This window comes from Dermacentor variabilis, chromosome 7 (assembly GCF_050947875.1).
Source record: "Dermacentor variabilis isolate Ectoservices chromosome 7, ASM5094787v1, whole genome shotgun sequence".
NCBI classification, from domain to species: Eukaryota; Metazoa; Arthropoda; class Arachnida; order Ixodida; family Ixodidae; genus Dermacentor; species Dermacentor variabilis.
Genome location: NC_134574.1, coordinates 85,064,251 through 85,087,742, shown reverse-complemented (window position 1 = coordinate 85,087,742; position 23,492 = coordinate 85,064,251). Strand labels below are relative to the sequence as shown.

Genomic DNA, 23,492 nt, shown 5'->3' with positions numbered 1-23,492 from the left:
TGTGTTCTTGCGTCCCTAGCAGACACATGCACCTGCTCCCTTGCAGCTACATGGTTCGTCCTTCACAAAGTCTATAGGCCTGAGCCTTGTGCCAAGTTCCCAATTGCTTCAGGATAGTTTTTCAGTATAATGGAGTGTAAACAATATTTTGGTGCCCTTATTTTTGCGGCTCTCGCGGAAATTTTGAAATCTCAAACTGTCGATGTTCCAAGAGTTGAAATTCGGACACCGGATATCAGGAAGGTAAATATTTTTTTTTCGCCGCCGTAATGTCATGCGAAACCTTTGCAATTCTCGCTCTATTGCTAATTTTGATCATAGAACAAGCTTACAAGCGTGTAATGTTGACCAATATATCAATGGTCCTTCAATTTTAGCCAGAACAATTCTAGAAACGCTGGTGAGGTATGCGAATGTAATAGACGCAACATACTAAGAATACCTGTACACTCAATAACTTACACTAATCTATGGAATAGTGTTTAAAGTCGGGACTGCTTGTGCTTTCAAAATATCTTGAGTATGCTAAGCGGCAACACATTGTGTCCAAGCTTGGCTTGAACTATGCAGCAGACAGATCACCGGAGACCTAAATGCGCTGATGCATTTACGATAACATTTTCAACCCTTATACCCCTACTTTAGCCGAAATCTCTCGTTTGACGTATTTTGTGCATAGGAGAGATTACCGTATATGATTATATATACACGGCCGCCATGTAATTTATTCAACAGTTTATATGTGGCAATGTAGAAATTATATTAACGAACTTTAAGAGTTTACATACGTTCTACAAATGAAACGAGCGTTTCTGGGATGTTGCCAATAAATGTTTTCAAAAGTTCATTGCACGTTCACTGGAACTGCATTTTATGCATATTTATCTGTTGTCAACAGTGCCCTTGTAAGCATTTTTATGATGTGTAACGAGAATTGAAAGTAACGAGTAGCGTTCGTGTCTCAATTATTTACTTAGTTGTGACTCTGATGAATGTGCTCTCCTCATATTTGAAACTGATGTATAATATATCAGTTATGCTTCACGCTGGCCGCAGTTGCCTATTCTATGGAGTAATTACCCGGACACGCAATGCAAGCTCATAACTGGAGTGCAATATTAGGTCAAACAATTAAGGATGTTCATTGATGATGTTGTTTATAACTTAATGACGAAAAAAACTCAGATCGGGACACATATCTGTAATAAAAAATTATTATCCGATGATATATTGCATTATTTGTGATCATCCACCAACACTTGCTGTAAGGATGCGTTCCGGCAGCAGACTTGATGTGATCTTTAAAAAAATAAACGTAGTGAAAGCATTCTGAATCACGCTTCGGTCACCTGCTGTGTCTCACGTGGTCAGCACGTGTGACCACGTGTTCGAAACGATGACCAAAACGTGAACAAGGTGAATGCAGGAGCCAACGTTTCGACAAGTGGACTTGACTTCTTCTAGGCAAGTCCACTTGTCGAAACGTTGGCTCCTGCATTCACCTTGTTCACGTTTTGCTCATCGTCTTGAATTTCCATATCCCGCATTTCCCATCTTTTCACGTGTTTGAAAGCGTTATAACAAAGCAAGCGGAAAACAGCGCCGAAAGCCTTATTTTTGGGAAACTAATGAAAATGGGGTCTGTTCGTTAACGTGCGGCAGAAATATCACACCCACTTCAGTAGCTTGGAAGTAAATCGTTTGCGATATAGATACAACTCCGCTAAGCTCTGCGCCTGGGCATTGTGAAGCGTGCGCAGAGCAGGTGTGCCGCGAAGTAGAGGTAGAGGATAGGTTTCCTGTGTTTCTTCTCCGTTTGTATTTGTCTCGAAGCCACTGCATTATTCAGATTTAAAATGGCCCTCGAACTGGGTAAGAAAAGAATTGCAGAAAGCCAGTGTGAGGATAGGAGTTCATGTGCATGCACTTTATAGAAAAACATAAGAACTTAAAAATACACTATTTGAGCGGAGCAGCAACCCGGCATGATATTTAAAAATTTTACAAATAAAGTGTACTTTACATTGGTAGGCTTTTGCGGTGAACGTTAGCAAATTGGTGGGCACACATATGCAGCGTAGCAGAAGATCCCATGAAGTTCAATATCAAAAGAAACTGCCACCTAAAACAACTAAAAATGTTTCAATGAGTGCAGTCTCTCCGACCAATTTATCTGGGCAGATTAGTCTGAAAAGTCTCAGAAGCATGAATATTGCCAAACAGGTAAGAATGGTTCGCACATGTGGCATCGCACTGATGTATTAACTGGTGGTTTATTAAACTCCTGGAGAAAGATATATGACTTCAGCATACAACCAGTCGTGGGCAAAATGATGCAACATAAGAAAGAAGGAATTTATAGAAACACACAGAGAATTAAACAAAAAACCTGAGCAGAGGGGGTTTACGCAGCAAACTGCAATTTTTTAAGGTGAACTGGGGTTTCCACGTGTCATATTTATTGGTGCATAATGCCAGACTGGTTGATTTTGAACCAAACAGATCTTGGAAATATACTAACGGTCAAAAAAAGAAGGAACGCGAGAACGGTTGCGGCTTGTACTGTAATAAATATTAGGAGAACGTAGTTCAGCGTGGAAAACGATGTAAGCTAATGTGCATAGGACCAATAATAACTGGTGTACCATTTTAAGAAAATTATGGTTAAGGGAATGCCAATGCAGTCCTAGGCCCCAACGCATTAGGTTGAGATATGAGAGTTCGTGGGGCTAGGATATAATAAGAGTGCTCAACATGGCGATAAATGGATACCTCTCTGCCAGAAGGCCTTTGTCCTGCAATAGGTCATAAATACTCAAATAGCTAGTGTTATTGTGATGTTGCTCTGTTATTTTACGTGAGGCTACTATGGTAGGGCCACTATAAGAGGGCTGTGGAGAGTCAGAAAGAACTTGTGTTCCTGTTAAAGATGCACCTCTCCTGGTACACCAGATGTCAGGTGAACTAAGGACGCTGCTATGTTTTAGTTAGAGCTATTTTTTACTCAACGACAACAATTTTTAATAAAGAGCAGTATGACCACCTAATCATCATGACAGCCGAAATGTGCCACAGAAATCGCTAAAGTTAGAAGAAATATTTATGACGCAGGTAGAAAAAGTTTTGTAGTCCAGCAGCACTACTTTTCAGCTAATAGAAATTATTGTTTTGGGGAGAAAGTAGATCTCAATAAAAGCGTCGCAACGTTATTATTTCGCCTCACATGTTGTGTACACGGAGAAGTGCGTCTTTATCCACCACGCAAGTTCTTTCTGACTCACCGCAGCTCTGTCATAGTGGCTGTACCATAGTAGCCTCACAGAAACTTTTAGAGAAGGATCACAATAACCCTCGCCATCTGAATATTTGGGATCTGTTGCAGAACGAATGCCTTCTGACAGCGATGTCCACTTATCTGTTATCTTATCTCTTTGTTAGCTCAGCCTAATGCGCTGGGGCTTACAACTGAATTCGCATTCCCTTAGCCGGCATCTTTTTAGAATTGCACACCAGTGATTAACGGCGCTACATAAATGACCTGCGAGCGGTGTGCCACACTGCACTACATTTTTGGACCATTCATAAATTATCAGCCACAAGCGTTGTCTCCTTTTTAGTTAAACCGAGTTAACAATGTTATGAAGGCATTCTCGTCCTTTCATGCTGCTCTAAAATTACCTTTCTTTTCCCAGAGAATTAAATGTACGACATAATGATCACTAACTCCAATACATTCGAATAGGTCTCCTTATGCCTGTATTATTCTAGTTTGTAGGTGTGAACGAACCCATATGGACATACAAAGCAACTGGAAATACACGTGTGGAATGCAAAATGGACATGATGCGGAAAATAACCAAGCGCTCAATACATTTCAAGAGAGTGTACATCTATGCGAATCAAACGTAAGATATGTACCACACTTGATATAAAATTAATTCTGTAACATTCATCACGCTTCTTTTATTTGTAGGTTTTCAACTGAACTCGAGGGAACGTTTAAAAAGGAACACACGGATAAAATGTATATACAAAGAAAGAGTAAGTAATGCACTGCGAAGAAATTCTTAGGGGATGTATTCTCGTCTACAAGCGTTGCACTTTCACACTGCACAATTAACGCCGTTTAACGCAATTAACGCACAATTTATATAAGCTTTGTTCTTTATGTTGAGGCGTCCTCGCACATATGCTTGGCTCTTCACTTCTGCATCATTACTACTTTCACCGATGAGGTGGAGAGCATATTTATTTTTCGTATATTACACCCGTTATGACTTGCTAAGCTAGTCCAGTCAGGAAAATACGATAATCTAAGCACATGAATGAAAAAAGATGCTTGATTTCAACTGGAGGAAACTTCCACCATCAATCATTTATAGTTTATGAATATAATCCTTTAGACGTTCTGGTGTCATGCGCACAGACGTTCCAAAAAATGAAATCTAGGAATCTAACACAACCTGATAGTTTCTGTGCGAGTATAAGAGGCAAGAGGAAATTTTCACCGCTATTAATGTACTCTAGTTGAATACAGCGGGAATTCTTGACTGTGCAAAGTGGTCGAATATGCCTAAAATGGAGTATACATTTAAATTCTGATAGCAAATCTACTGCTAAGAAATTTATGAGCAACGGACGCAGGCGAATAGGTAGGATTCACAAGCGTTCTGCCAAGGACAGCAACCACGAGCTCATACCGGTGGCGATGCTGCTGAGACGCAGGCTAGTCTTCTTGGTTACAATCGCCCTCCGCAGAAAAAGGAGCCAACTGGCGGCTTAAGGCGAAGATACTACTATTGGGTCGTAGTACGGCTTAATGCGAGATACGGGGACAAGTTCGATGGCGCGATGACGTAGGTCCGTCGATGGCATGAGGGGCTGTAGGATGTAATAGACGGAGCATGTTTGCTCCAGGACGCGGTAGGGTCCAAGGTATTTTGCTACTAGTTTTGTGGAGAGGCCGGGTGTGGTAGAGGGTACCCCAAGCCATACAAGCGAACCAGGAGAAAAAGTTGGTGCCGAACAGTCGGAAGGTTGAAGGGATTGCTGCTGCCACTGGTCCTCGGAGGAAGAAGAGCAGGCAAGCTGGTGGCATTCCTGAGGATGTCGAGCAGCTTGAGATAGCGGACTACTTTCGGACGCGTCAGGTTAATATTGATACACGCGTGTGGCATTTGATTGTTTGAACAAGGCGCGTGGGCGCCATCCACCGAGAAAAGAGAAGGAAGAACGAACTGGGCTCGCGCGATGAATCGATCCGGTCAGCGCTGCAACCGCTTTTGTAAATATAACCTGCAAATAGTTGCTCGTCTTACTGACTCGTCCTTCGCGTAACATTGTGGTGGAGGTGGACGGTTCCCCGTCCTCTCCACGGAGCTCCGAAGCGGCCGCACCGTCGTCTACTCAGCCATGGTTTGCGATGGAGCCATCCCGTCGCCACCTACACCTGCGGCACAAACCACAACGTACGTTATGCTATTTAGTCTCCGGGATCCGGGGAAATAGTCCTCCCAAAATGTGACACGCTCAACAAGCATGAGCGTGTCAGCCAAAGCCACGACTGGGACGTTGCCATCATGCTTTCGAATGTAATTTCTTATCTAGACGGGACACCGCTTGTCTGGTTTCGCAACCCATGAGGTCGATCTCTCCAGCTGGGAATTTTCAGAGAGAGGCTTCGCGACCTATTTGACAACCCGTCAAGTCGCCAACAGGCGGCCTGCAAGGAGCTTGCCACCCGTGGCCGGTCGTCGGCGGAATCGTATGTCTCCTACATACAGGAAGTGCTCGCGCTTTGCCGGAAAGTTGACGAGCACATGACTGAGTTTGACAAGATGGGCCATATCCTAAAAGGCAGCGCGGACGATGCCTTCAATTTGCTCGTCTATAGCGATGTTTCTATCGCCGACACCATCGTCAAAGAAAGCTGCCGCTTCGAGGTAGCCAAACACAGTTTTCCCGGCTTCCAAACGCCCCTTACACGTCCTCTTGTTCCGCTCTTACCGCCACACAACCATTTCAAGAGAATGACACACGTATCGTTCGTCGTGAGATTGAAGCGGCGAGTCCGGCCGCCTTCATCCACGACCCCTTGACGGTACCTTCGACCAAGCGGCCCCCACTATTTCAGTTATTAAAGCTGTTGTGCGGCACGAAATTGCAAACCTTGGCATCCTTACCGCCTGCTCTATCTCCCTACCTGATTCGGCACCCAGTCCCATGTCCACAACCTGTAATGACAATTATTTCGCTCCCAGACCACGAAATCCTGCTGAATGGCGAACCCCAGACGACAAACCGATCTGCTTCTGCTGCTGCCGCGTTGGTGTTGTAGCCTGCCACTGCCACACCACCAGGATGCCGCCGTAGTGGAGCTCATTCCATGCTCCTCTCCCATACGCCGACTCTCGCCGTTATTCACCTCACCGTCTGCATGCTCCCTGTGATACCGCTGACAGCCGCTCATCCGTGCGTTTGCCGTCGCCTCAACGCGGTCGCTCCCTGTCGCCCCAAATTCGCCTCTTCCTCGCCAAACGGACGGATGGTAAACTAAGCCATGCAGCTCTAGGAAGTAGTGCTGCATCACGTTCGCCCTGTCTAAATCCTCCATTGACGCTCCTCACCAACACGAACCTTATTGAAGTAGACGTCGGTGATGTTCCGTTGACGGCATTAGTTGATACCGGAACACAAGTGCCCATAATGAATACTAACCTATGAAGTCGTCTCAAATAAGTTCTTACGCCTGCCATCACTGTTCGCATAGCAATTGCCGGCGGCCAAGTTCCAGTCATATTCACCGGGCTGATCAGTTACCCTCATGACCTGATCTTCGGGATTTACTTCCTGACGACGCATTCTGCCCTCATTGACCGTTCAACCGGTACGCTGTGCCTCGAGCTTTTTATTCTTTCAGACGTTCGCCCTGAACAAACGAACACCCTATGCACTACAGCGTTTGTTCACTTAACTACGAGAGCTCTAGCCTGCATCGAAGTGGCCTTAACGGCAACCGTGCCTGATGGCGACTACGTCGTCGCACCTATTCGTGATGCACTCCTGGGGCGCGAGATCTCTTTGTAACACTACGTCGTAACCGATACCGCTAATCGCGTGTCTCCACATTGCCAGTTTGGCTTGACGAAGCAAGTGTTAGCTGAAGGCATAGCGGTGCCCACTCTCCGGTCAGTCAAAGACGACCACGTCGCTGCTTTTGCAGCCGACGCGTCTCCAGATCCTCCTGGTTACCCGCAGGATGTCTTGAACCTCGACGGCCCATTACGTCCCATGTTCGCTCGGGACCTCACACCTGACCAAGCAGCCGCCTATATCGGATTTTACTTTCCTACCGCGACATCTTTGACACTGCCAATCGACTACTTGGTTAGACGTACGTTTTTAAGCATCCGATGAACACTGGTGATGCTGTTCCCATTCACCGCCGACCTTATCGCATGTCCACGGCAGAGCGGCAAGTTATTCATCATCATCATAATCAACATCATCAGCCTGATTACGCCCACTGCAGGGCAAAGGCCTCTCCCATACTTCTCCAACTACTCCGGTCCTGTACTAATAGTGGCCATGTTTTCCTTGCAAACTTCTTAATCTCATCCGCCCACCTAACTTTCTGCCGCCACATTCTACGCTTACCTTCCCTTGGAGTCCAGTCCGTAACCCTTCATGACCATCGGCTACCTTCCCTACTCAATACATGTCCTGCCCATGCCCATTTCTTTTTCTTAATTTCAACTAAGATGTCATTTACTCGCGTTTGTTCCCTCGCCAAATCTGCTCTTTTCTTATCCGTTAATGTTACACCCATCATTATTCTATCCACAGCTCGTTGCGTCGTCCTCAATTTAGGTAGAACCCTTTTCGTAAGCCTCCAGGTTTCTGGCCCGTAGCTGAGGACTGATCAGAGACAGCTATTATACACTTTCCTCTTGATGGATAATGGCAACCTGCTGTTCATGATCTGAGAATGCCTGCAAAACGCAACCGCAGCCAATTCTTATTCATCTGATTATTTCAGTCCCATGATCCGGATCCGCGGTCACTACCTGCCCTAACTGGATGTATTCCCTTACCAGTACCAGTGCCTAACTACCTATCGTAACCTGCTGTGCTCTTCCGAGATTGTTAAACATTACTTTAGTTTTTTGCAGATTAATTTTTAGACCCACACTTCTGCTTTGCCTCACCAAGTCAGTGAGCATGCATTGCAATTGGTCCCATGAGTTACTAAGCAAGGCAATATCTTTAGCAAATCGCAGGTTACTAAGGTATTCTCCATTAACTCTTATCCCCAATTCTTCCCAATCCCGGTCTCTGATTACCTCCTGTAAACACGCTGTGAATAGCATTGAAGAGATCGTATCTCCATGCCTGACGCCTTTCTTTATTGGGATTTTGTTGCTTTCTTTATGGAGGACTACGGTGACTGTGGAGCAGCTAAAGATATCTTTCAGTAATTTTGCATATGGCTCCTCCGTAATACGGCTCCTGATTCCGTAATGCCTCCATGACTGCTGAGATTTTGAATGAAATAAACGCTCTCTCGTAATCAATGAAAACTATCTATAAGGGTTGGTTATAAACACACACAATTCCCTATCACCTGAATGATAGTGTGAATATGGTCTATTATTTAGTAGCCTTTACGATATCAAGCCTTGCCCATTGGTTGACAGAAGTCTAAGGTGTCCCTGATTTTATTTGCGATTACCTCTGCAAATACTTTGTAGGCAACGGACAGTAAACTGATCGGTCCAAAATTTTTCAAGTCTTTGCCGTCCCCCTTCATATGGATTAGGATTATGTTAGCGTTCATCCAAGATTCCAGGTAGGCTCGTAGTCATGAGACATTGCGTATACAGGGTGGCCAGTTTTTCTAGAACAATCTGCCCATCATCCTTCAACAAATCTGCTGTTACTTCATCCTCCCCAGCTGCGTTGCCTCTTTGCATAGCTCCCAAGGCCTTCTTTACTTCTTCCGGTGTTACTTGTGGGATATCAAATTCCTCTAGACTGTTCGCTCTTCTATTATCATCGTGCGTGCACGTAGTACCGTATAAATCTCTATACAACTCCTCAGCCACTTGAACTATCTCATACGTACTAGAAATGATATTGCCGGCTTTGTCTCTTAAAGGGAAGCTGAAAGGTTTTCCAGAAAAAATGAGCGAACATCTCTACATGATGGTTTTCAACCCTCCGAATTCGAATATCGTATCGAAATTGAGCGAAACAAAGCGCAAATATATTTTATTTCGACGAAAAGTGCAGCAGCGGACACGCCCAGCTCGCGCGTCTCGTTTCCGCCTGTGATTGGTCGGTGCCCCTCGTGACGTCAACTCTAGTAACCGACCGCTGCCGCTACACATGAAGCGTGGTGCCAGGTAGTTTGGTGCTGTTTTGCTGAGACGGTAATGTAAAATTTAGACAGACTGCGTTTTTCTGAGGAGTTCGGCGTTACTCCCTACATGTACGAGCCGATTGCGAAGAGCCGGCCTCTCGAAGAAGCAAGCCATGTTGGTGAGAGCAGTGCTTTCGACGCGAACGAAAGCAAAGTCTTGGGATCTCCTCGTGTTGGAAATGCTCTTTGGTGAGTATGTTTTTTGCAAAGCGATCTAGTGATCTCGCTGATTTTTCGCCGATCTAGTGAGCTCGTTTCCGGTCAAACAAATGTAGTGTTGTGTTCCTGCATGCCTCCTCGTGGAACGTAAGCGGGGATGCGATCGTCAGCATTTGTGCGCTGTCCAAAGCTGTCGGCAATCTACAAAGACGGTTTAGACGCGTGACAATCTTCCCCGTTCATGCAGTACGTGTAGTGACCTTCATCTGTTGACTACCACTCAAGTTGACTACCACTCACGTTGATTACCACTCACGTTGACTACAACACACGTTGACTACAACTCTACATACACGCAGACGCACCAACAAAGGAATGCAGGGTCGATCGAAGCAGATTACGATGGCACGCAGGCAGAAACAAGCGCGGTCAGGCAGGGTCGCGGACGCTGCGAAGGCACGAAACAGAGTTGACGTCACAACACCGCGGTTTCCGGTCTCCGCTCCGCTCGCTCACTCAACGGGGGGCGGAGCTACAGCGCAATTTCAACCGACGATTACGTCGCTCTAATTGAAAAAAAAACCCCAAATTTTACCTACATGGTTAATAAGGTTCCCGCATCCGTATATGAGCGTCTTATTGAATTCGACAGACTCTTCAGCTTCCCTTTAACGCATACATCTTGTTCTTGCCTATTCCTAGTTTCTTCTTCAAATCTTTTAGGCGTTCTCCGTTCCTGAGAGCCTGTTAGATTCTATCCACATTATAGTTTCATATTTCAGCTGCCTTACACTTCTTGATTACCTTGGAATGTTGTGCCCGTTCCATTCTTGCTGAAGGGTTAGAGGCTTTCATACATCGGCTGTTGTTGATCAGATCTTTCGTCTCCTGCGATAGCTTACTGGTATCCTGTCTAACAAAGTTACCACTGACTTCTATTGCAGACTTCCAAATGATGCCCACAAAATTGTCGTTCACTGTTTCAATACAAAGGTCCTCTTCCTCATTTAAAGCAGAATACCTGTTCGGTAGCTTGATCCTGAATTCCTCTTTTTTCCCTCTTACCGCTAACTCATTGATGGGCTTCTTATGTACCAGTTTCTTCCGTTCATGCCTCAAGCCTAGGCTAATTCTAGTTCTTACCATCCTATGGTCACTGCAGCGCACCTTGCCGAGCACGTGCACATCTTGTACGATGACAGGGTTAGCGCAGAGTATGCAGTCTCTTTCATTTCTAGTCTCCGTATTCGGGGTTCCTCCACTACGATTTTCGGTTATCCCGCTTGGGGAAGAAGGTATTCATTATGCGCAAATATTACGTTCTGCAAGCTATACTAATAACTTTCCCCTGCTATTCCTATAACCTATGACATATTCACCCACTGACTTGTCTCTAGCCTGTTTTTGCCTACCCTGGCATTGAAGTCGCCCATCAGTATAGTGTATCTTGTTTTGACTTTACGCCTCGCCGATTCCACGTCTTCATAGAAGCTTTCGACTTCCTGTTATTCATGACTGGATCTAGGGGCGTAGACTTGTACCACCTTCAATTTGTACCTCTTATTAAGTTTCACAACGAGACCTGCCACCCTCTCGTTAATGCTATAGAATTCCTGTGTGTTACCAACTATATCCTTTATCATCAGGAATCAGACTCCTAGTTGTCGTCTCTCCGCTAAGCACCGGTAGCACAGGACGTGCCCGCGTTGTATCCTCCTAACCTCAATGAGCCCTATTATATCCCATTTATTACCCTCTAATTGCTCCACTAACACTGCTAGACGCGCCTCACTAAATAACATTCTAACGTTAAACGCTGCCAGGTTCAGATTTCAATGGCGGCCTATCCGGACCCAGAGATTCTTAGCACCTTCTGTTGCGTCACAGTTCTGACCGCCGCTGTGGTCAGTGTTTTGGCAGCTGCTGGTGACTGAGGGCGGTGGTTTGATTGTTGCAGGATTGGAGGAGCATAGGCTCTAGGAATAGCACGGGAGAATGATCGCTAGAGTTTGCAGAACAGAATAATATGCGGATAATGAATACCTACTTCCGCAAGCGGGACAGCCGAAAGTGGACGTGGAGGAGCCCGAATGCCGAGACTAGAAATGAAGTAGACTTCATGCTCTGCACTAACCCTCGCATCCTATAAGATGTGCACGTGCTCGGCAAGGTACGCTGCAGTGACAATAGGATGGTAAGAAATCGAATTAGCCTAGACTTGAGGAGGGAACGGAAGAAACTGGTACACAAGAAGCCAATCAATGAGTTAGCGGTAAGAGAGAAACTACAGGAATTTCGGATCAAGCTACAGAACAGGTATTCGGCTTTAACTCAGGAATAGGACCTTAGCGTTGCAGCAATGAACGACAATGAACGACTTTACATATAGCTTTCATTGATTACGAGAAAGAGTTTGATTCAGTCGAAACCTCAGCAGTCATGGAGGCATTGCGGAATCAGGGTGTAGACGAGCCGTATGTAAAATACTGAAAGATATGTATAGTGGGTCCACAGCCACCGTAGTCCTCCATAAGGAAAGCAACAAAATCCCAATAAAGAAATGTGTCAGGCAGGGAGATACGATCTCTCCAATGCGCTTCCCAGCGTGTTTACAGGAGTTATTTAGAGACCTGGATTGGGAAGAATTGGGGATAAGAGTTAATGGAGAATACCTTAGTAACTTGCGATTCGATGATGATATTGCCTTGCTTAGTAACTCAGGGGACCAACTGCAATGCATGCTCACTGACCTGGAGAGGCAAAGCCGAAGGCTGGGTCTAAAGATTAATCTGCAGAAAACTAAAGTAATGTTTAACACTCTCGGAAGAGAACAGCACTTTACAATAGGTAGTGAGGCACTGGAAGTGGTAAGGGAGTACATCTACTTAGGACAGGTAGTGACTGCGGATCCGGATCATGAGACTGAAATAATTAAATGAATAAGAATTGGCTGGGGTGCGTTTGGCAGGCATTCTCAGATCATGAACAGCAGGTTGCCATTATCCATCAAGAGGAAAGTGTATAATAGCTGTCTCTGATCAGTCCTCAGCTACGGGCCAGAAACCTGGAGGCTTACGAAAAGGGTTCTACCTAAATTGAGGACGACGCAACGAGCTGTGGAAAGAAGAATGATGGGTGTAACGTTAAGGGATAAGAAAAGAGCTGATTGGGTGAGGGAACAAATGCGAGGTAATGACATCTTTGTGGAAATCAAGACAGAGAAATGGGCAAACTATGGGAGAGGCCTTTGCCCTGCAGTGGGCGTAACTAGGCTCATGATGATGCTGATGACTCGACGAGGCTCTTCGCTGTCTTTACGGTGACTATTACTTTTCGTCCATCGACCTTCGACCTGGTTATTGGGATCTGTATATTAGATGAGGAAGACCATCAAAAGGCCGCTTTCGTCACTCTAGATGGCCTCTACCAAATCGAGTTATGTCGTTCGGTTTATGCAATGCTCCCGCCACGTTCGAACGCATGATGGACTCTGTGCTTCAAGGTTTCAAATTGTCTACTTTCGTTTGTTACCTCGACGACGTCTTTGTGTTTTCTCCTTCATTTGAGACGCACCTTGAGCGCGTTGCAGCCATCCTTGACGTCTTCTGCAAGGCTTGGCTGCAATTAAACTCATCGTAGGGCCACTTCGTGCGCCAACAGATTACAGGGCTAGGCCATGTCGTCGATTCTTCCGGCGTACAACCCGGCCCGGAGAAGGTTGGAGCAGTAACGGCTTTTCCTGTACCTCAGTCTGTCAAAGACGTCGGCCGTTTTGTGGCGCTCTGTACTGATTTCAGATGGTTCGTGAGATTTCAGAGCAATCATTTGGCCACTCTCTGAACTTCTGAAGAGACACGTGCCTTTTACATGGGGTCCCCCTCAAGCTGCCGCTTTTTCAAGCGTTGTCACGATACTGACCAGTCCACTGGTCTTGGGCCAGTTTGACCCATCCGCACCGACAGAGGTCCAAAGCAATTCCAGAGGTTATGGGATCGGCGCCGTCTTATCGTAATGCCAACACGGACACGACCGCGTTATAGCGTACGCTAGCCGGCTACTGACAACTGTAGAGCGCAACTGTTCGATTACCGAGCGCGAATGTCTTGCTCTCAGATTGGCTGTTTCAATGTTCCGCCCATATTTATATGGCAAGGCCTTCTGCGTAATCACAGACGATCATGCGTTCTGTTGCCTTTTGTGGCTGAAGGATCCTACTGGCCGGCTCGGTCGTTGGGCCCTCCGACTGCAAGAATATATCTACAGAGTGACTTAGAAGTCGGGACGCCACACCAGGACGCAGATTGCCTCTCTCGCTACCTAGTGGAAGACGCGACCTCTACGTCTGATACTACACCAACGCCTGTGTTCTCTCTGTTTTTCCACTGCTCCATGTCGCTGACGAGCAGCGCCCTGACCGCTTCATCATTGACCGCCTGGAACCGTCACTTGCCGACAGTTCCTTTCGCTTATTCACACTTAAAGATGGCGTACTCTACCCCCACAGCGTTCACCTCAATTGCCCTGCATTACTCTTTGTGATCCCGAAACACCTTCCATCGGCTGTCCTCCACTAACTTCACGACCTCCCCACTGCCGGTCACCTGGGTGTGTCACTTACCTACGACCGGATCCGCCGACGTTTCTTTTGGCCAGGGCTTGCTCGTTCCGTTGAAGATACGTAGCTGCGTGTGAGAAATGCCAGCGACGCAAGACACCATCGAGGCGCCCTGCTGGGTCCCCTGAACCACTCGACATTCCCGAGGGACCATTCTTTCGGTTTGGTTTGGATTTACTTGGCCCTTTTCCTCTTTCTACCACTGGGAACAGGTGAATTGGTGTGGCCACGGATCACACCACACGCTACGCTAACACCCGAGCGCTTCCTACAAGTTGCGCCACAGATGATTTTCTTCTACGCGACGTAATTTTATTACATGGAGCTCCGCGACAACTTCTCACAGACCGTGGCCGGACATTCCTTTAAACATTTATCGCGGACATCCTACACTCCTGTGCCACGAGGCACAAGCTATCCACTACGTACCATCCGCCAACAAATGGCCTCACGGAGCGTCTCAATCGCACTCTCACAGACATGCTCGCGAAATGTCTCTTGAGACCACACTGACTGGGACCTCGCTCTACCCTTTGTCACATTTGCTTGTAGTTCCTCGTGCCACGACACAGCAAGTTATTCCCCATTTTTCCTTCTGTTCGGCCGAGAACCAGCACTGCCCATCGACACAACCCTCCCTGTTCACGCGGCACCGACCAGTGAATATGCATTTGACGCCATCGCCCGCTGTGCTCGAGCAACGGGAATTGCCCATGAATGCCTTCTGAAATCCCAAGAGAGTCAAAGGCGTTTGTACGACAGGCGAAACCAAGACGTGCACTTATCGCCTGGTTCTTTGGTGCTTCTATGGTGTCCGTCGCGTCAGGTCGGCCTGTCAGAACAACTGCTGTCTCGTTACACAGGCCCCTACAGAGTGCTTCATGCCGTAACTTCCGCCACCTACGAGATCGCCCCTGACGCCCCACTTGCTTCCGAGTCCAGTGATATCGTGCACATCACGCGACTGAAGGAGTAACACCCTCCTAGTTATGACAGTTAGACGTTCCGGGACGTCGCTTCTGCCGTCGCCGGATTATGCTACACGCCTGCGGCATTAGATTGTTTGAACGAGGCGCGTGGGCGTCATCACTCGAAAAAAGCGAAGAACGAACTGGGCTCGCGCGGTGAATCTAACCGGTCAGCGCTGCAACTGCTTTTGTAAATATAACCTGTAAATTGTTGGTCGACCTACTGACTCGTCCTTCGCGTAACTATATGAAAGAATGGTGTCGAACGTATTAGGTGGTTCTCGACCATATAGGAGAAAGTCACGGGAAAGTCCAGTAGTTGGTTGCACAGCAGTATCATAGGCATACGTCACGAAAGGGGGAACTTGGTCCCAGTTTGAACGATCAGAGGCGACGTACACCTAGAGCATATCACCAAGACTACGGTTGAAGCGCTGATGCGGTGGACGACCCGGCATTCGTATTGTATTGCCTTCAAAGCATCGGAAAGAAAGGCGCGGCCTCTATCACTCAGAAGTTCGGGAGCGGCACCGTGGCGAATAAAGAAATGTCGCAACAGAAACGATGCAACGTCGCGGTTGGTGGCTGTCGGCAGAGTGGCTGTTTCAGCATAGCGGTGAAGCGAACCACTGCAACAATAATCCAACGGTTTCCTCCTGGAGTGGAGGGTAGAGGTCCGTATTGCCAATGCCAACACGATCAAATGGTCGACTAGGTCAGGGACGGGGTTGTGACGGGTAGACTTATCCGGGAGGTAATTGTCGGCATTGGCACTGAGCACAGGAGCGAATGAACTTTTAGATGCAGTTATATATGCCGAGCTAATACAATCGGATGCGCAGTCGAGAATAGGTCTTAAAGAGGCCGGCATCCGCGCACTGAGTGTCTGCGTGGAAAGCGTAGCAGATAAAGTCACCGAGATGGCGGGGTATCACAAGTAGGCAATGGCGAGCGTCTGAAAGGTAGGTACGATAATAAAGGAGGCCGTCGCGAATGCAGATATGGGTAGCCTGGCGGCGAAGAACGCGACATGATGAAGAGGTGGATCAATCAGAAAGAATGTTGATGAAAGCACTGATCTAGGGACCATTGCGATGTTCTGAAGGCATGTTGCGCAATGCATGAGATTTAAGGCGGATAGGCAAGCGCTGTCAGCGGAGACTGGTGAGCTGAAAAAGCCGCCAGCGTCCGTGTGTTTCGGCCGGAACGGTAGAGAACGCGGATGTCGTACTCCTGTAGCTTTGGGACACTGCGAGCAAGTCGGCCAGATGGGTCCTTAACGGTGGACATCCAACAAAGAGCGTGGGAGTCAGCGACGGCATCGAAAAGGTGACCATACAAATAAGGACAGAATTTTACAAACACCCAAACAACGGCTAAACACTCTTTCTCTGTAACACAATAACTATCCTCGGCCTTTGCCAGAGTTAGGGTCACGTAGGCGACGACATATTTATCGAATCCCGATGTTCGTAGCGCGAGTACGGCGCCGAGTATGACGCCACTGGCATCGTTGTGGACCTCGGTGGTGGATGCATGATCGCAGTGGTGGAAGATAGTTGGCGATCGAGGTAAACAGGTGGCGTAACTTCGCGAAGGCGTCATCGCAGGCACGCGATCAACTGGAAAGTTCTTCGTCGCCACTTAGAAAGTCGGCCGGGGGTGCAATTATGGAGGCGAAATTTCGAATTAAACTTCGTAAATACAGGCATAAACCAAGAAAGCTTTGAAGCTACTTACACTTCTTCGGTTGTGGAAAGTCGGGTGACAGCGCGGAGCTTGATGTATCTGGAAGGATGCCGTCTGGCAATAAAGTATGGCCAAGAATGGTGAGCTTTCGATGGCCTAAACGACGTTGTTTTAGGTCCAGCTGAACTCCTTCGGCAGTGAAACATTTTAGAACATGCTCTAGGTGGCTGAGATGTGTTCGGAAATAAGCGGAAATGATAACTACGTCATCCAGGTAGCATAACTACGTGTTCCATTTGAGCCGCGCAAAATATTATCCATCATCCTCTCAAAAGTGGCTAAAGCGTAACACGGGCCGAAATGCATTACGATGAATTGGCATAATCTGTCAGGTGTTACCAATGCTATTTTAGTACGATCAGGTGGTGTGAAATAGACTTGGTAGCATCTGGAACGTAAATCAAGCCAAGAACTCTGCTCCTTGCAAACAGTCGATGACGTCGTCGATGCGCGGTAGCAGGTAAACATCCATGCACGTTACCTTTTATAGACGTCAGTAGTCGACGCAGAACCGAATAGAACCATCATATTTCTTAGCGAGAACGACCGGTGACGCCCAAGGACTGTTGGAAGGATGCACAACGCCACCCTTGGGCATGTCATCAACCTGGTTGGTAATGACACGGCGCTCAGAGGCGGATACTCGGCAAGGGCGTCGCCGTAGAGGTGCATGCCTGCCGGTATTTATCTGGTCAAAAACGGTCGATGTGCGGCCCAAACAAGAAGCACGGATGTCGAAAGACGCACGTAACTTCTGCAGGGGAGCGATAAGCTGGCTTCGTTCTGAAGGTGACGTTTCATAGTAGATGGAGCGGTGGGAAGCGTCGAGTAGTGACTGACCAACCATAGAATCACAAGTAAGTGCTCCAAGGTCCGTCGACGTAGAGGCGGCAGGACCGTCAAAGACGCAAAATGTGTCGACCGATTGAACGAGGCCTAAGCATTACCCACGAAATAAAGGTAAAGGGCACGCTGTGTCATTGTGGACGACCATTTTCGTGACGCACATGCCAAGAGTAAGCAGAACAGACGGTAGCGGAGAACATTTGCGGTGAATGAACACGTCAGATGACGTAGAGAGAGCAGTGCCATCAGAAATCCCGGCGTATGACCCAAGCTGAATCAGGGAAATGCACGGAAGGACGGCATTGCCTCTGCACAAAAATATTTTGTCACTAAAGGGCGCTTTTCAATAGTCTCAAGGTCGGGAAGTGCAGAAAATTCGAGTTCGGTGAGACAACAGCCAATAACGGCGTTATTATTTGCAAGTTGAAAGTTGTAGGTTGCAGTTATTATTGCAGTTTGAAAGTTGGAGGAGTTAGAGGAGTGCATGCGTCGTGGGCATGATGGGGGGTAGAGTGCGACTCAGAGGAGGAGGGGGAAGTAAACTTTATTGCTCTAGAAAGAGTAATTCAGCGGTCTGGCCGGACGTCTTCATCTTCTATTGGTTGATAACGATCTCCGGCCTGCATGGTTGGCGCCCCTATTCCAGGGCACCACTGAGCGTGGCTGCCCATCGGGCATGATCCACCAGCCTCCGTTGGAGGCTAGGATCGCCGCTGGAGAGCACGCTCTCCCACTGCTCCGCACTCAGATATTCTATTTTGTGGAATGCCTTATTCGTATTACACTCCTATATGATGTGATAAAGTGATGGGTATTGCGCCACATCATGGGAACATGTCGCTGTATTGACTTGGGAACATATTGCATAGTATATGTGCATTTGGTTAAGTTCCTGTCTGCAGCTTTCGCCAGTAAAATGCCTGTTGTTGAGTGAGTGTATTGTGGGGCGGGGGATATCTGATCCTCGTCCCTCTATGGTAATTTAGTATGTCAGAGTACGTTGGGATCACTGTCATGAAGTCTTCAGGATCTCTGTTTAGGTCCGCTCGGTTTGTATGCTCGCGAGCGATCCTATCAATCATTTGGTTGCCCTCAATCTCAGTGTGCCCCTGTACCCAAAAGATGGTGTGTCTAATGCGTTTATTTTGTTGGCTAGCGCGGAGGAAGATCTGGAGCGCCTTTTGACCGATTCTGCCGTTAATGTAGCTTCGGCATGCTTTCTTGGAGTCTGTTAGAATTATAAGGGATGTATTTGTGCGGTAGCCCTCCACAGCTTCTATAGCAACAGCCATTTCCTCTCCCTCGGTTACCGTACAATCCCGTGCCGACGCTCAAGCGATTTCTCTATAGTCCGAGTATATTACTGCCGCGACGACTCTTTGTTCTGTTTCCCTTCGTTCTCGAGGATATACCTCGGCGTCCGTGTATACTGTGTTTGTCTTGGTTGCTAGGTATTTTTCTAGATACTTTGCCCTAGCGTTCCGCCTGGCTGTGTGTAAATTCGGGTCGATGTTTTTTGGCAGGGACCCTACCTTGATTGTACCGCGATACTCCTCGGGTAGGTTCGCCGTTCTTTTTTCTTCCCATTCAATTTCTTTGTGCCCCAGTTTTTTAGGAGCTTTCTGCCCGTGCTAATCTGCTGGAGTCTGAGTAGCTGCGACCTTAATTGTGCTTCTTTGAGCTCCTGGAACGTGTTGTGGAGTCCGAAGGCCAGCAGTTTCTCTGTCGAGGTGTTGGCCGGCAGGTGAAGCGCTGCTTTTAATGCTTTCCTTATGATGGCGTCGGCCTGGTCCCGTTCGCCTTTATGTTGTAATGTGGGGGGGGGGGGGGGGGTACACGTAATCCGGCTGATTATAAGGCTCTTAACCAACTTGACTGTATCTTCCTCCTTCATGCCGCTTCTTCTTTGCGAGACTCGGGTGAACATACGTGCCACCTGTACCGTCGCTTGCTTGAGTAGGTTTATGGTGTGTGTGCAGCGTTGATTTCTCCGCACCCGCATCCCCAGAATCCTGACGGCTTCTTTTTCTGGTATCTTTTGTCCTTCTAGGGTGACGCTGATTTGTTCTTCCGAGAGTTTTCCACTTCTGACTCGCAGGAGCTCTGACTTCTCCGTCGAGCAGGCGAGGCCTCTTTCCCTAACACATTCATCCACGCATGTTGCTGCGGCTTGTAGTCGTTCTTTTTGGCTGAGCGAGCCTTGGTTAGTCCAGACGGTAATATTGTCGGCATAAATGGCGTAATGTATGCGGTCGATCTCTTCCAACTTCCGGGCTATCCCAATCATTGCAATGTTGAAAAGGATCGGTGAGATCACGGATCCCTGCGGGGTTCCTTTGTTAGGCGTGTGGAACTTGTCTGTCCACAGGTCTCCTAACCCCACCGTGGCTGTTCTGTTTGATAGGAACGCTGTCACGTAGCCGTGGATTCTTTGTCCACTGTTGGGATCGTCCAGTCCCTTGAGGATGGCGGCGTGGCTGACGTTGTCGAAGGCTCCTTTGACATCGAGTGCCATTATTATGTTTTCTCCGTTGTAGGGGATGTTGCCTAGAACCCCCTCTTTAATTTGTAGTAGGACGTCTTGGGTCGATAATTCACTAGTTCCAGGGTAGTCGAAACCCAGCACCTCCACCACTTGCTAAGGCATTTATTAGCAACGGACGCAGGCGAATGAGAAGCACTCAGTAGCGTTCTGCCAAGGATAGCAACCACGAGCTCATACCGGTGGCGATGCTCGTAAGGCGCAGGCTACTCTTCGTTACACTACGAATGCTGGATGCGCGCTAGCGACGTCGGTGCAACTGCCGCCTTCTTGATACAGTGCTGGTATCCAAAAAGCAAACCAGGCCAGCATGCAAGGTCTAAATGCCTCCAGAAAAGCGCAGCGGATTTAACTGCGAAAGTGAGGAAGTCAACTGGACTGACCGGTCACGCTCTTCCGCCTCATCGACTCGGTCGATGCCAAGGCAGGGTGCTTGCTTGCGCTGTTCGCAGGAACCTTGCACGCAATCACGTCGGCGTTCTTTCTGACGAGCTGTGCGGAACCACAGAGTGCTGCCTACATTGTTCTGAGCAGACAAGACAATAAACGCGAAGCCAACTGAATATAATGTTTGATTGGACGCTAGAAACACTCACGGTTTTTTCGTCGGTCCTCTCGCGTGCAGCAAAAAGGAGCGACGACGGCAACGTCGCTGTCGCAGTTTGGCTTGATTGAGAAGACATTCGTAAAGCCAACATTTTTTCTACCTTTTTTGCCGCTGTTCCTTGGGAGTCAGTGCTTGTCGCCGGGCGCACTTTCACAGGCGATACAAAGGCGCTGGTTCACATGGCGCGCGGTCTTCCGCAACGTAGCTGTGAGGCGCATTTTTGGAGAACGCCAATTATGGCTGTTTGAGGTGCACGTGCTATCACACGATATATTCCGGGTGTCTGAAGCTTTACACGTTGTGGTGGAGCTCTCTGTGCATACTACCACTACATATTTTTTGGAGAAAGCCTCTGTTCACCACGTAATGACGCTGCGAAACCACACACGCAACCTAAATATCCTAATCGCATTAGATATAGCCTTTCAAGCGCAACATACATATTATCAAGCGAATATCTTTTTTAAAGCGTTCAGCTGTTCTCTGTACGCGTATTTACTACGTTGACAAAGGTATACCCTGGTTTTCGCGTAATTTAATGCCTCCAATGTCAACTCGAAAACGAATTCAATCGATGTCGTGGTGCCTCATGTTTATGAGAAGCCGGCGAAGAAAGTGTGTCTTATTGCAAACGCCAGCACTGCACCAGTGGCGGCACGGAACGTATTACGTTTATGCGAATCAGGCGTTCTTCTTCGCGCCGGCGTTCTGACGTGCCTAGCATCTGTCCGGTTGCTGCTTCAGCAGCACACCTGGAAATGTGTCACGCACTGCGTCCTGGGATCTCGCCTGCACGCATTGTTAGCACACTGTATGAGAAGCTCGACACGACGCCCTAACCTTGCTCTTGATTTCAACGCTTTACTTAAGGGGGCGACTGCCGATATTCTTGTATAGGGATCATCTGTCCGCAGTAAGAAATGTTGCCATGAGCAACATTGGTGCGAAATGATTTCATCTTTCGTTTCAGGGGCTCCCTTCTACGAGTTGGAGCAGATGATATACAAACCAAGAAGAGCGAAGTGCGCGGTCATAATGATAACGTTGATTAGCCATGTTCTTTCAATACGTAAGTTCTTATGCGTACGATCCTCTGACTACACTTGAAAGCTCCAATCTGCATTCGCCAATGCACTGATCTCCACCTTCCCGCTAATAACATGTATAAACACAACCTTATCCTTCATCGCCACCAGTAGGAATTAAACTGCTTCTCCTGCGTCATTGCACAGTTGAAAGGCAGACGCTGCCCGCAGGCTGTACACGTGTTCATCCATTAAACGGGCGCATTTACTTTGCGACAGTGGTTCTAAACTCTTATGCTGGTAAAAACGGTTAACGCATTCATGTAATACCACGTTACAATATAAGCGAATAGCAACACGTAGAAGAGTGTCAGCTGCCTTTTTGTTGAGCGTGAAGCAGTGCAAAGTATCAACACATAACTGTTTCCGATGGTAGCGCACCATTAATGATCAGTCGCCAGTGTAATAGAAACGTAATTTTTGCCTACTATGTATACGATACTAAGCTTTTCTACGTTTTATCTTGTATCACGCTTTGAAAATACCAAGAGTAACAAGGTGTACATTACCTTGAGATCGTAGAGCAGCAGACTTCTAATGTGAACCTTGTTAAATTTTATCTGCAGAATTATCTCCAATGAAGTTCACAAAAATGTTTAATATATGCGGAGAGGGAATATTTTCGTGTAAGCGTTTCTTTACGTTCGTGCTTGCATTTTTTAAGCGCGTTGTTTGTTCTTTCTACATTGCCTTCAAAACAACGATGCTTGATTTTTCGCGCGTCGGTAATGATTTTTCAATATTTATGTTGTTCTCGTAGCTCCACTGCGATGGTACGAACTCCGTGTACGAAATTCAGCGATTGGCGAGCCAATTCATCCAAATTGCACTGTGCAGCTCGATGAACTGGGAGTGCAAGAACGGCTTGTATACACGGACGATTGCCATTCAAGACTAGCTAATGTTACACGAATTCTCGAAGAATAAACTTTCCAACATTTACCGCAACACATTCATCATATATGAAGTTTTTGGTGACGCCCGTAGACATAAGGAATTTAATTTGGTCGAATGCTTTTATTTCACCAAAAATAATATGAGGCAGTTTCGCTGAAGTTTCCTTTCGTGTGGAGACGGCGAGTTGCCTTGCACCCGCTCACCGCTGCTGAAGATATCCGGCCTTAGTTTAAAGCAAAAGCTAGCAGGACAATTCATTGTGGTATATGTTATAGTATGAACAGTACTATTTACAGAAAGGGAATGGGGTACAAACCAATGAAGCAGCAACCAAATGGCCTAGCTAGACCAGAGCCATTCACCATGACGACACCGTGGCGCACTTCTGCCGGACTTCTCTGGAAACCTGTCCATGCATCTATGCATCAAACAGGCAAAGGGCCGACAGAAGACACCGCTGAGTTATGAGCTCTCTACCTTCCTCAATGGAGTGCACTAAGGGTGACAATTTGTCTAGGAGCATTCCCGGTAGGGGTCTGTAGGTTATTAGCTGCGTCTTGTCTATAAGGCGTAAGCGGGCCGAAAGGCTGTGCATCACATCTT

At 47.3% G+C, this 23,492-nt stretch overlaps 1 long non-coding RNA gene across 1 annotated transcript; it reads left to right on the top strand.

The window, feature by feature from the left end:
• On the top strand, nucleotides 1–22,929 carry LOC142587591 (uncharacterized). Its single transcript, XR_012829584.1, has 5 exons — nucleotides 1–243; nucleotides 3,769–3,905; nucleotides 3,974–4,041; nucleotides 21,878–21,976; nucleotides 22,753–22,929. It is a non-coding gene; the product is annotated as an uncharacterized LOC142587591 (long non-coding RNA).
• The last annotated feature ends 563 nt before the right edge of the window (nucleotides 22,930–23,492 follow it).